Source organism: Oryctolagus cuniculus, chromosome 17, assembly GCF_051225735.1.
Source record: "Oryctolagus cuniculus isolate XC-2025 breed Fujian yellow rabbit chromosome 17, ASM5122573v1, whole genome shotgun sequence".
NCBI lineage: Eukaryota > Metazoa > Chordata > Mammalia > Lagomorpha > Leporidae > Oryctolagus > Oryctolagus cuniculus.
The window spans coordinates 64482609-64494885 of NC_142883.1; the positions used below are offsets into that span (position 1 = coordinate 64482609).

Here is a 12277-nt window from a genome sequence, read left to right on the forward strand (position 1 = left end):
TTGCCCAGGAGTGCAGAGGAGGATGGCCCAAGTCCTTGGGCCCTTCACCTGCATGGGAGACCAGGAGAAGCACCTGGCTCCTGGCTTCGATTCGGCGTGGTGTGCCAGCTGCAGCGCGCTGGCCGCAGCGGCCATTGGAGGGTGAACCAATGGAAAAAGGTGCTCTGAGGCTGGTGTACCATGCTGATCCGATGGCAGGAGCCAGGTACTTCTCCTGGTCTCCCATGGGGTGCAGGGCCCAAGCACTTGGGCCATCCTCCACTGCACTCCCTGGCACAGCAGAGAGCTGGACTGGAAGAGGGGCAACCGGGACAGAATCCAGCGCCCTGACCAGGACTAGAACCGGTGTGCCGGCGCAGCAAGGCAGAGGATTAGCCTATTGAGCCGTGGCACCAGCCTGGAACATCTTTCTTTCTCTGTTTCTCTCTCACACTGTCCACTCTGCCTGTCAAAAAAAAAAAAAAGGAAGTGAAGGGGCTGGCGCTGTGGCTTAGCATGTAAATTCGGTAATTCTGTGCCTGCAGTGCTGGGATCCTGTTCCAGTCCTACATGTGACTACAAGGTGTACAGATTTTATTCTGGTGGGTATGAGTCCAGACAGGTGGAATGCAAGCAGTTTCTTCAGTAATTGCACTGGGTAGACTTCAGTGGGATTGAGAAGTTTAGAACTAATTGTTGCAGTCCTGGTGTTGCAGGGTACAGATCTCCCAGGGTGGGGGTATTTTTTTTTAAATGAGCTGATGTTGGTGCTAACCCCCAGAAATGAAAGGGCATCGCTCTGGCTCATACAGTGTGTGAGCGTAACTCTGGAGTAATGCCACAAACTATCACCATTGCAGGATGTAGAGAATCTTTGCTTTGCCCTACAAGTTGTGCTGACTGATTCTGGTAGGAGTGTTACAGAGGCCCACTGTGAACTCTTTTTTGCAGACTCTGGAGCTCTGTAGCAGTGGGGGATGGTAGGGGAATAGTGTGGCTTCCCTTCTCCACGCCTGGAAGTTGCTGAGACCCCAGTTAGCTCCCCAGGCTGAATATGGCAGTCCTGTCTTGTATAGATGACATAATAATGACACGTGGTAGTGTATGAATCCTGGAGAATGAAAAAAACAGTCATTTAGAACATCTATTTTAGACCATAAATGATAACAAAGCACTTTCTATTTGTTCTCTTTCAAATAAAAACAAGAATAAATATATAAATAGTTTTAAAATGTAGCTGGAAAAAACTTTCAAATTTTGAGATTTGAGTAGATGTAATGCTATTTTTTTTCTTCCCGAGAGGACACACATAAAATATCCGAAACAGAATTTTTGCTCCTGAGCTGAGAGTGGACTGAAGAGAAGTGGAGTTGGGGACACTGAAGAGATGAGGGTGCAGGCTGCAGGTAATAGGACCTGAGGGCCATGCTTGGTCCAGATTTCCTTTTTCTAAGGTTTGTATGGGTGCTTTGTATGATTTAGATCTGAATAATGATGGTATCGCTTGTCTGCAAATGAGTCACTTGCTGCAGAACAGGTCAAAATGGTTTATAAAGTGTACTGGGGAATTTTTAAGAAGTAGAGGGTGATTTCCTGGCACAGAGGGTGTTGACAGTGATTTGCAAGGGTCTTGGAGGGTATCAGAGACATGTCTAAGTGTATCTTTCACATCATTCAATTGCTATTTTTCTTGGGTATTTTTGGGAATCAGCATTGTGCTAGTTGTATTTCTAGATGCTGCCTATGAGGTTCTCCAAGTGTTTTCTTGTGTTTTCAACATTTAAAATGTCAAATTAGGAGGGGGGTTGCACAGTGGGCATGGTGAGTTAAGCATCCCATATTAGAGTGCAGGTTGAGCTCTGGTTGTGTCACTTCTCCTCTAGTTTCCTGCTGATACACCTATGTAGGTGGTTGATGGCAGCTCAAGCACTTGGGTCCTTGAAACCCATGAGAGACACCTGAATGGAATTCTAGGCTTCTGCTTTTGGTCTGGCCCAACACTGGCTGTGGTGGGCATTTGGGGAATGAACCAGTGGACGGAAGATCTATGTTTGTTGCTCTCTCTCTGTGTCATGCTGTCTTTTTTTTTTAGATTTATCTATTTATTTGAAAGTCAGAGTTACACAGAGAGAGGAAGAGACTCTCCAAATGGTTGCAATGGCTGGGGCTGGGCCAGGCCAAAGTCAGGAGTCAGGAGCTTCTTCTTGATCTTCCATGTAGCAGGGGTCTAAGCACTTGGGCCATCCTCTGCTGCTTTCTCAGGAGCTGGATCAGAAGTGGAGCAGCCAGGTCTTGAACCAGCACGCACATGGGATGCCAGTGTTGCAGGCATCAGCTTCACCTGCTATGCCAGAACACCAGCCCCAAGTCACTGTGCATTTTAAATAAATAAAAATACATAGTTAAAAATTTAAAAATTCAGTATAAAGATAGGTTTTATTGTCACAAAATGCAAAATGTAATGTTTACATATTGTCTTATTGCCTGTTAATTGTTCTGAAGCTACCTGCTAAATGAATGGTTTTTATTCCTATTTTAGTTTTCAGTATGAAGTATTTTAAAAATGTAGGAAAATAAAGCCATTATAAAATAAATCAAGTATAAAGATACCCATATACTCACCACCTACGTTTAACAGAATTAGCCTTTTGCCAAACTGTTTCAGACAGTATTTTGTAAAGGAAGGAGACATTACAGGTACAGCTAAAGACATAATTCCCTTCCCTCCTTTTTGTATTTGAGTATACTGCTTTCCTGAAGTTCTTGTGTTTAACGGCCCTGCATGTCTTTATTTTACACACATGTGAAACCGCACCATAGGCTACGTTGATATTTTAAAAGTTTAGTGACTATCACCATAGTTTCTAACTCATTTTGTAGGTTACTTTTGTTATGGAGCATTTCATGCACACATAGACATGTATATTCACATATATACAGTTTTATTGTCAGTTTTTAACTTTGGAGGGCAGTTATGGATGATTTTCATTTCTTCCTTCATTGAATACCACACTTTTCAGATTTTTAAAAAATTATTTCTTAAATATTTGTTATTTTTTTCTTAAATTATTTATTTTAAAAAAAATTTTGCAATGCTAGTGTGTGTTTATGGGGTCCAGTCTAATATGTCAATACATGTGCACAGCATAAACTGATCAAACCAGGTAGCTACCATTTCCATTTCATGTTATTTCTTTGCACTTGGACCCTGCTAGCTCCTTTACTCTGGCTCTTTCTACAGTAAATAATTGATTGTCTTGAACTTCAGAGGTACTAGTGCACTGCAGAGCACTACAACTTACTTCTTTTGTCTGACTGGGTTTTGGTATCTGTTATTCAACCTATGCCCATGGCTCCCAAATTGTGCTAATCCCTGTTCAGAGTTCACATGGGCAATTTTTTAAACTTTATCAAACTTTATCAAAGAAATGTCATAGGGATCTTTCTATGTCTGGTTTATTTAACATTATATTAGTTTTCATTTAACATGATGATCTTGAGTTCCAATCATTTTGCTGCAAATGGGAGTGTTTCATTCTTTATCATGGGTAAACAATACTGTATTTTGTGTATACCTGTGTGGTGTGTGTGTGTGTGTGTGTGTGTGTATCACATTTTTCCCCTCCATTCTTCCACTGATGGACACCTGGGTTAATTCCATAGCTTAGCTATTATGAATGGTGCTGCAATGAAAGTGATTATTTGATTCCCTTTAGAAATACACTGAGAAGTGGGATAGCTGGATCATAAGGTAGTTATAATTTTTAAGCAGCCTTCATGCTGTTCTCAGTAGTGGCTGTTCTAATGTATATTGTACCAACAGTGTATAAGGGTTTCCTTTTCTCCATATTCTTTTCAGAATGTGGTATTTTTGACAAGAAACATCCTAATCGGAATGGGATGAGTCCTCATTGTGACTTTCCTTTTCATTCCCTTGATGGTTAGTGAAACTAAACTGTTTTTCATATTGTCGGTTGGTTATTTGAATTTCTTCTTCTGAGAAATGTCTGTTGTGACTGCTGACTATTTCTTAAATGGGTTGTTGTTTTTGAGTTTTAAAAATTACTTGCATATCCTCAATTTTCTTCCTCTTTCAGGGACATACTTTATGAATATATTAATCCCATTCTAACAGTTGTCTCTTCGTTTGGCTGCCTTTTTATTTTGGTGCTCAGAAATTTCTTTGGTTTATATAATCACATCTGTCATGTTTGCTTTTGTTGCCTGTGCTTCTAGGATATTATCTAAAAAATCATTTCCTATGCCAGTGTCATGAAAGGTGTCTCCTGTGCTGCTTCCTGGTAGTTTTAGGTCTTACATTTAGATCTGTGATGCATGTTGAGTTATTTTATGTACAGTATAAGTGGAGGCATCCATGGAAAGTCTTGTGCAGCATTTATTGAAGAGACTGTCTTTCCTCCAGGGCATGTTTATGGAATCTCTGTCAACTATCAGTTGGCTGTAGATGTGTGGATTACTCTGTGGCAAACCCAGTCTGCTCCATTCTTTTTTATGACTGTTTTCATGCCAGTACCTTACTGTAGTGGTTAAAATAGCTCTATAACATGTTTTGAACCCTGGTAGTGGGAAGACCCCAGCTTTTGCATTTTTTGAAAATGCTTTTATGTTGAGCTCATTTGTGCTTCCATTTGAACGTTGGGATAGTTTTCCTAAATTCTAAGGAAAGATGTGATTGGTAGCTTGATGGGAATTTTATACCCTAGGTTAAATTTATTCCAAGTGTCTTCCTTTTTTTGTACCTACTGTGAATGGTGTTGCTCTTACTGTTTCTTTTTCATTAACTTTGTGATTAGTGCATAAATTGTTACTAATTGTTGTTCCTTTTGTTTTTAAAATGTTATCGGATTTGCTTATCAAATCTAAGTCTCTTGATGGAGTCTTTAGTTTTTTCTGTAATGTTATATGCAGGCAAGGATCAGTTTTTCCTCTTGCTTAATTGTATGCCTTTAATTTTTTTCTTGCCCAGTACTGTGGGATTTTTTTAAGATTTATTTATTTATTTAAAAAACAGAGCTGCAGAGAGGCAGAGGTAGAGGTAGAGGAATAGGGAGGGAAGGAGAGAGGGAGATCGAGAGAGAGAGAATCTTCCACATGCTGGTTCACTCTGCAGATGGCTGCAGCAGCCAGAGGTGAGCCTACCCGAAGCCAGGAGCCAGGGGCTCTTTCTGGGTCTGCACATGGGTGCAGGGGCCCAAGGACTTGTGCCATCTTCTACTGCTTTCCCAGGCCATAGCAGAGAGCTGGATTGGAAGTGGAGCAGCCAGGATTTGAACCAGTGCCCACATAGGATGCTGGCTCTGCAGGTGGCGGCTCTACACACTGTGCCACAGTGCCAGCCACTGCCCAGTCCTATTGTGAACAAAAGCAGTAAGAGTAAACATTCTTTTTTTTTTTTTGACGGCAGAGTGGACAGTGAGAGAGAGAGAGAGACAGAGAGAAATATCTTCCTTTTCCTTTGGTTCACCCACAGCTGGCTGCTGTGGCCAGCGTGCTGCAGCCAGCGCACCGCGCTGTTCCAAAGCCAGGAGCCAGGTGCTTCTCCTGGTCTCCCATGCAGGCGCAGGGCCCAAGCACTTGGGCCATCCTCCACTGCACTCCCAGGCCACAGCAGAGAGCTGGACTGGAAGAGGAGCAACTGGGACAGAATCTGGCGCCCCAACCAGGAGTAGAACCCACTGTGCCGGTGCCGCAGGCAGAGGATTAGCTTATTGAGCCATGGCACCAGCCAAGCAAACATTCTTGTTTGCTTTCAGATCATTGAAGAAATGCTGTCAAGAAGAACAAGAAGCATAAGAGGATCTTGGTACAAATACCACACCTGGCCCCTGTAACACCAGTTCTCACTTAGCCCATGTGCATGATGAAGACATGAAGAGGTAAGTTAGGCCTATGTGTGCTGAGGCCATTGGTGAATGGTGATTGTGTTCAGGAGTAGAGTATTAGGAAAATATTTTGTATGGTTGGTGTGTGTGCAGTTATGGCATAGGGAAAGACTGCTTGTGTAGATTCGTGAGATTACATTATGTATATATGTATTCTGTTCACCTTTGTGTTTGGGGAGTTCATTAGGAATTGGATCGGGTTCATCATTGGGTCTGGAGAAACAGCTATGTGTTTTTGGAGACTACATTGTGGACAGGACACCGAGCATCAAAACTCTGACGATGTGGTGTAGTTGAGTGGGTTGAGCATGAAGACTGGATTTTGAGGGTGTTTGGGTGATATGCAAGATGGTGTTTTTTTATTTCATGTGCTTTCTAGTGGCTTCACATGTTGTACACATTTTGCTCAGATGTCCAAGTTCTTTGAAGTGGGTGCAGGATTGTGGTGGGATGGAGAATCGTCAGGGCTCTGGAATTTGTGTGGAGATTGTAGTGGTGTATATGTGTGACTGAGCATAGAGGAAGCTAGTGCATATCGGCGTGCATTTTGTGGTGTTTGAATTCAGCTACTTTGGGAGCTGTAGAACAGTAGGAAATGGTTTTAGCAGGAGATAGTGGGATTTGCTGTCATGAATGGAGTTGCTCCATGGAGACTTGTAAGTCCTTCCAGACAAAATCAACTTCTGTGCTTTTGCCTGTAAAATATCCATAACTTACAAAGTTGTTCTGAAAGTCAGCTACTATTAGTGAAAAACATCTGTCATTTTTCTTTATACAAAGAGAGACATTTGTATACAGTGGTATAAAATGGATATAAAGTTGAATGGGATAAAATGGAGTAGAGGGTAAAATGGTTGTAGCTTTGTTCATTTTTTTACCAATTGTTGTTGCAATGGTGTGATCATTATTTGTTGAAAAGACGTTCTTTTTCCATCCCATTGCCTTTGCCCCTTTGGAAAAGGTCAGTTGACCCCATTTCTAGGGGCCTCTATCTGGAGCCTTTATCCTCTTTGCTGATGGATGTGTGTGTTATTTAAAAAAAAAATTTAGTTAAGGAATATAAACTTCTTGCATTTCATATATACAAATTTGGGAACACAGTGATTCTTCCCAGCCTACTCCCCTCCTGCCATACTCCCACCCTTCCTCCTCCTCTCTCTCCCATTTCCATTCTTATGTTTTACAAAGATCTATTTGCAGTTAATTTTATACTCATAAGATGAACCCTACACTAAGTACAGAGTTCACGGAATAGTATGAAGAAAGCAGAAGAGCAAACAAATAAAAAGAAATACTGTTCCTCAGTAGTCAAGACAAGGGCTGTTCAAAATCATTACATCTCAAGGTGTCAGTTGTGCTACTATAAATTAACTTTTAGATACTCTATTAGTTATCAAAGATCAAAGAATGTATTCTATTTGTCTTTTTGTGATTGGCTTATTTCACTAAGTATAATGATTTCCAGTTGCATCCATTATTTTCAAATGACATGATTTCAATTTTTGTATAACTGTTAAGTATTCCATAGTGTACATAAGCCATAATTTCTTTCTCCAGTCTTCAGTTGATGGACATCTGGGTTGAGTCCATATGTTTGCTCTTGTAAATTCAGCTGCAATGAATATGGGGGTACAGATCACGATTACATATGCTGATTTCATTTCTTTTGGGTAAGTTCCCAGGAGTGGGATGACTGAGTCATATGGCTAGTCTATATACAGCTTTCCAAGATATTTGTATATTGTCTTCCACAGTGGCTTCACCAGTTTACATTTCCACCAACAGTGGATTAGGGTTCTCTTTTTTCCACGTCCTTGCCAGCATTTGTTGTTTGTTGATTTTTGTATAAGAGCCATTCTAATGGTGGTGAGGTGAAACTTCATTGTGGTTTTGATTTGCATTCCCCTGATGGTTAGTGATATTGAGCATTTTTTCATGTGTCTGTTGGCCATTTGAATTTGTTGTCTTGAAAAATGTCTGTTCAGGTCCTTTGCCCATTTGTAACTGAATTGTTTGTTTCACTGTTGTTGAGGTTCTTGAGATCTTTATAGATTCTGGAAATTAATCCTTTATCTGTTGAATAGTTTGCAAATATTTTCTCCCATTCTGAGTTGCCTCTTAAGTTTGCTCTGTGTCTCTTTTGTAGTGCAGAAGCTTCTCAGTGTGATAAATCCCATTTGCTTTGATTGCCTGTGCTCCGGAGTCTTTTCCAAGAGGTTTTGCCTATGCCAATGTCTTGTAGGGTTATTCTTTTATTTTCTAGTAACTTGATGATATCCTGTCTTAGATTTAGGTCTCTGATCCATTTTGAGTGGTTTTTTTTTTTTTTTGTATAAGATGTAAGACAGGGATCTGGTTTAATAGTTCTGCATGTGAAGATCCAGTTTTCCCAGCACCATTTGTTGAAGAGACTGTCTGCTCAAGGGATTGATTTTTATTCCTTTGCCAAAGATAAGTAGGTTGTAGATGCGTGGATCGATTTGTAGAATTTCTATTCTGTGCCATTGGCCTACATTTCTGTTTTTGTGCCAGTACCAGGATGTCTGAATTATAATTGCCCTGTCATATTTCTTGAGATCTGGTCTTGTACTGTCTCCAGCTTTGTTATTGCTGCTTATGATTGCTTTAGCTATTCGGGGTCTCTAGTGTTTGCATATGAATTTTAGCCTCATTTTTACTAGATCTGAGAAGGATGTTGTTGGTATTTTTATTGGGATAGCATTGAATTTATAAACTGTTTTTGGTAGTATGGACATTTTGATGATACTGATTCTTCCAATCCATGAACATGGAAGATTTTTCCACTTTTTAATGTCTTCTTCTGTTTTCTTCTTTAATGCTTTGTTCTCATCACAGAGATCTTTGATGTCCTTGGTTAAATTTAGTACAAGGTATTTAATTTTTTGGTAGCTAAGGTGGAAGGGATTGATCTTAGACATTCTTTCTGAGCTGACATTGCCTGTGTATTCAAAGGTTATTGATTTTTGTTTGTTAATTTTATATCTTGCTACTTTACCAAACTCTTTTATGAGTTCCAACAGTCTCTTGGTGGAGTCTTTTGGATCCCCTATATATATAATCAGGTCAACTGCAAATAGGGATAGTTTGATTTCCTCCTTCCCAGTTTGTATCTCTTTGATTTCTTTTTCTTGCTTAATGTCTTCGGCAAAAACTTCCAGGACTGTATTGAATAGTAATGGTGAGAGTGTCTGGTTCTAGATCTTAGTGAGAATGTCTCCAATTTTTCCCCATTCAGTAAGATGCCAGCTGTGGTTTTGTCATAAATTGCATTAATTATGTTGGGGAATGATCCTCCTATACCCACATTGTTTAAGATTTTCATCATTAAAGGATGTTGGATTTTATCAAATGCTTTCTCTACATCTATTGAGAGAATCACATGGCTTTTGTTCTTCAGTTTGTTAATATGATGTATCACATTTATTGATTTTCGGATGTTGAACCATCCCTGCATACAAGGGATTAATCCCACTTGGTATGGGTGAATGATATTTCTGATGTATTGTTGCATCTGATTGGTTAGTATTTTGTTGAGCATTTTTGCATCTATGTTCATCAGGGAAATGAGTCTGTTGTTTCTTTTTGTGGTTTAGGAATTAAGTTGATGCTGGTTTCATAGTAGGAGTTTGGGAGGATACCCTCCCTTTCAGTTGTTTTGAATAGCTTGAGAAGAATTAGCATTAGTTCTTTAAAAGTCTTGTAGAATTCAGCAGTGAAGACATCAGGACCTGGGCTTTTCTTTATTGGGAGGGTCTTTATTACTGATTAAATCTCTGGGTTGTTATCTGTTTTCATGACTCAATTTTGTTCATGACTCAATTTTGGATTATATGTGTCCAGAAATCTATCCATTTCTTCAACATTTCCTGATTTGTTGGCATACATTCTTGGTAGTAATTCCTGATGATTCTTTTTATTTCTGTGGTATTGGTTGTGGCCATCTGGAGAGTGAACCAGTGAATGGAAGACCCCTCTCTCTGATTCTGCCTCTCTGTAACTCTGCCTTTCAAATAAATAAATAAATCTCTTTTTAAAAAGAAGGGGACAATGGTCACCTCTGTTGGTGTGATCACCCCCTCACCTCCTCTCCTCCAAGCTGAGCAATGCCCCCAGTGGGTTCAACACTCATCTGTACTGCCGTGTGAATTGAACAAATGATCTTAGCAGACCTCACTGTGGGCACAGTTCCCGCTGCAGTGAGCTGCCTCTGGCAACCAAGGGCTCCATGCGTGTGGAGCTGCACCCAATGATTGCCCAGAAACTCAGCTACACCCTGCGTCTTCTCATGAAGTCATAGTTTTTTCAGTCTCAGCACCCAGGGCTCCCATGGTCAAAGACTGCAAGAAGTCCATTCTACCCTGCTATCCTGTCCCGTCCACAAAGAGACTGAGGTGTTCCCAGTGCTGCTGCCTGTGTGTGTTATTCCCTGACGAATTGAATCTGATCCTCCCAGCCAGACTCAAAGTCAGTGGGGAATTCGAGCTTTTCCCTCTTGAAAAGTCCTTCAATCACACGGGTGCACAGTACCTGTCGGCTATAGCCCTAGTCGTTTCACAATTGTGCTGGGCACATAGGAGAGTCCCTGCAGGCGGTATGTCCCTTCTGTTGGGGTGGCTCCCCCTGCCTACCATTGCTGGGTCATGCAGCTGGTGAAGTGGCTACCATACTTGCCATTTGCACTGTAGCTGCCCTGGTGAAAAGTGTCCCCACTAGAACTTGAGCGGCTTCTAACTGTTTACGTCCAAAACTGGTGCCGGCCCTCCCACAGCTGGCTGCAGGTCGCTGTTGCTGGAAGGGGAAGGCGAGGGAGAGATGCACAATTTTTTTCCCACTCTGGGTGAGCAGTCAGTGTGTTCTCAGGCTTCTGGGCTAGACTCAAAGACAGTGCAGTCCACTGGGCTCTCCCTGCAGCTGTATCAACAGTGGCTCTGGCCTGTGCAGTCTGACCCCACCTTGCTCACCAGAGTGGGCACTTTTTCTGGATCCAAGCTGCTGGGCCCTTTGTTGTGTTCTTGCTGGGTGCTGCGTGTCTGCACCTTCCACACAAGTCTGAGCTGTGTCCCCTGCTCTTGCAGGACCTCCCACTGCAGTGTCCCCCTGTAGCTGTACCCTGGGTGTGCACTTCCTCCACTGTTTCCTGCTAATTTCACTTAGCCTACACCAGACTGCCCTGTCGGCGTTCTTTTTCTAAGATCACTTTATGCATTTCTATGACTTTATAGTAAGTTTCAAACAGGAAACTATGAGCACATCAACTTTATTATTCACCATTGTGTAAGGTACTCTAGCTATATAAATAATTTGTCGGGATCTATAAAACAGTTCAATGGAAATTTGAATGGGATTGCTATATGATATGGAGCAGAAAATAATTGATAGCTTTATATTCAGTTTACAAATTATGAAAATCAACTTTATTGATTCAGATTTCAATTTATATCCTTTCAGTTTTTCATCATTTTTTTGGATATAATGTCCATGTTTTGCTTGATTTATAACTTCATTATTTTATGTAGTATTTTAAATGGTAATTTTAAGGATTTTAAAGTCCAACTGTTCATTGCTGGTGTAAAGAAAATGCATAAACCTTTTTGGACTGGTATTGGCTTTTGCTGATTTTTTTCTCCATCTACTGTTATGTATACAGGATACTTACTGCTCTCCATCCCCTTGTTGCCAGTAACATCATGGCCTCGTATCTGTGAACAGGGATTTCCATTGCTTCAGTCAGGGATCTAGCAAGGAGCAGCTGCAGACAATTCAGCAGTTACCTCTGAGCATCCTGGGATAGGGGCACAGCCAGCATGTGGAGCTCAGACATGCTTTAGCTGCCCTGTGCCTGTGCATGTGTTGTGCATATGCATGTCCCATCCCCCAACTGGGATGCTGCCATAATTCTCTCAGTTGAAGTGGGGAAGAGGAACCTCCCCTTATCCAATATAGGGGGAAACCAAACTTCCTCATGAGATTGCCCATATTCACCTCCAGAGAACCTCACACTCACACAGCATTCTCAGTTGGGGACAGGGCACTGATACTGGGGACTAGACAGGTTGGGCCTGAGGTAGGGGAGAATGTGAGCTCCTGCTACCTATTTTCCTGCCTCATAAATTGCTTATTTTTTTCTGCAATGTTGAAAGGGATGCAGATATCTTTAAAAATCAGTGTCTTGGGGCCAGTTCTGTAGTGTAGTAGGTTGAGCCTCTACCTACAGCATAAGCATCCCAAGTGGATGCCAGTTTGAGTCCCAGCTGCTCTGCTTCCGATCCAGCTCCCTGCTAATGGCCTAGGAAAGCAGTAGAAGATGGCCCAAGTGCTTGGGCCCTGCACCCATGTGGGAGACCTGGAAGAAGCTCCAGACCCCTGGCTTCGAA

At 41.5% G+C, this 12277-nt stretch overlaps 1 protein-coding gene across 1 annotated transcript in view; it reads right to left on the minus strand.

Moving 5' to 3' along the window:
• Positions 1–12277, minus strand: part of LOC149121302 (uncharacterized) — a 153287-nt gene that overhangs the window by 5621 nt on the left and 135389 nt on the right. The window lies entirely within an intron of this gene.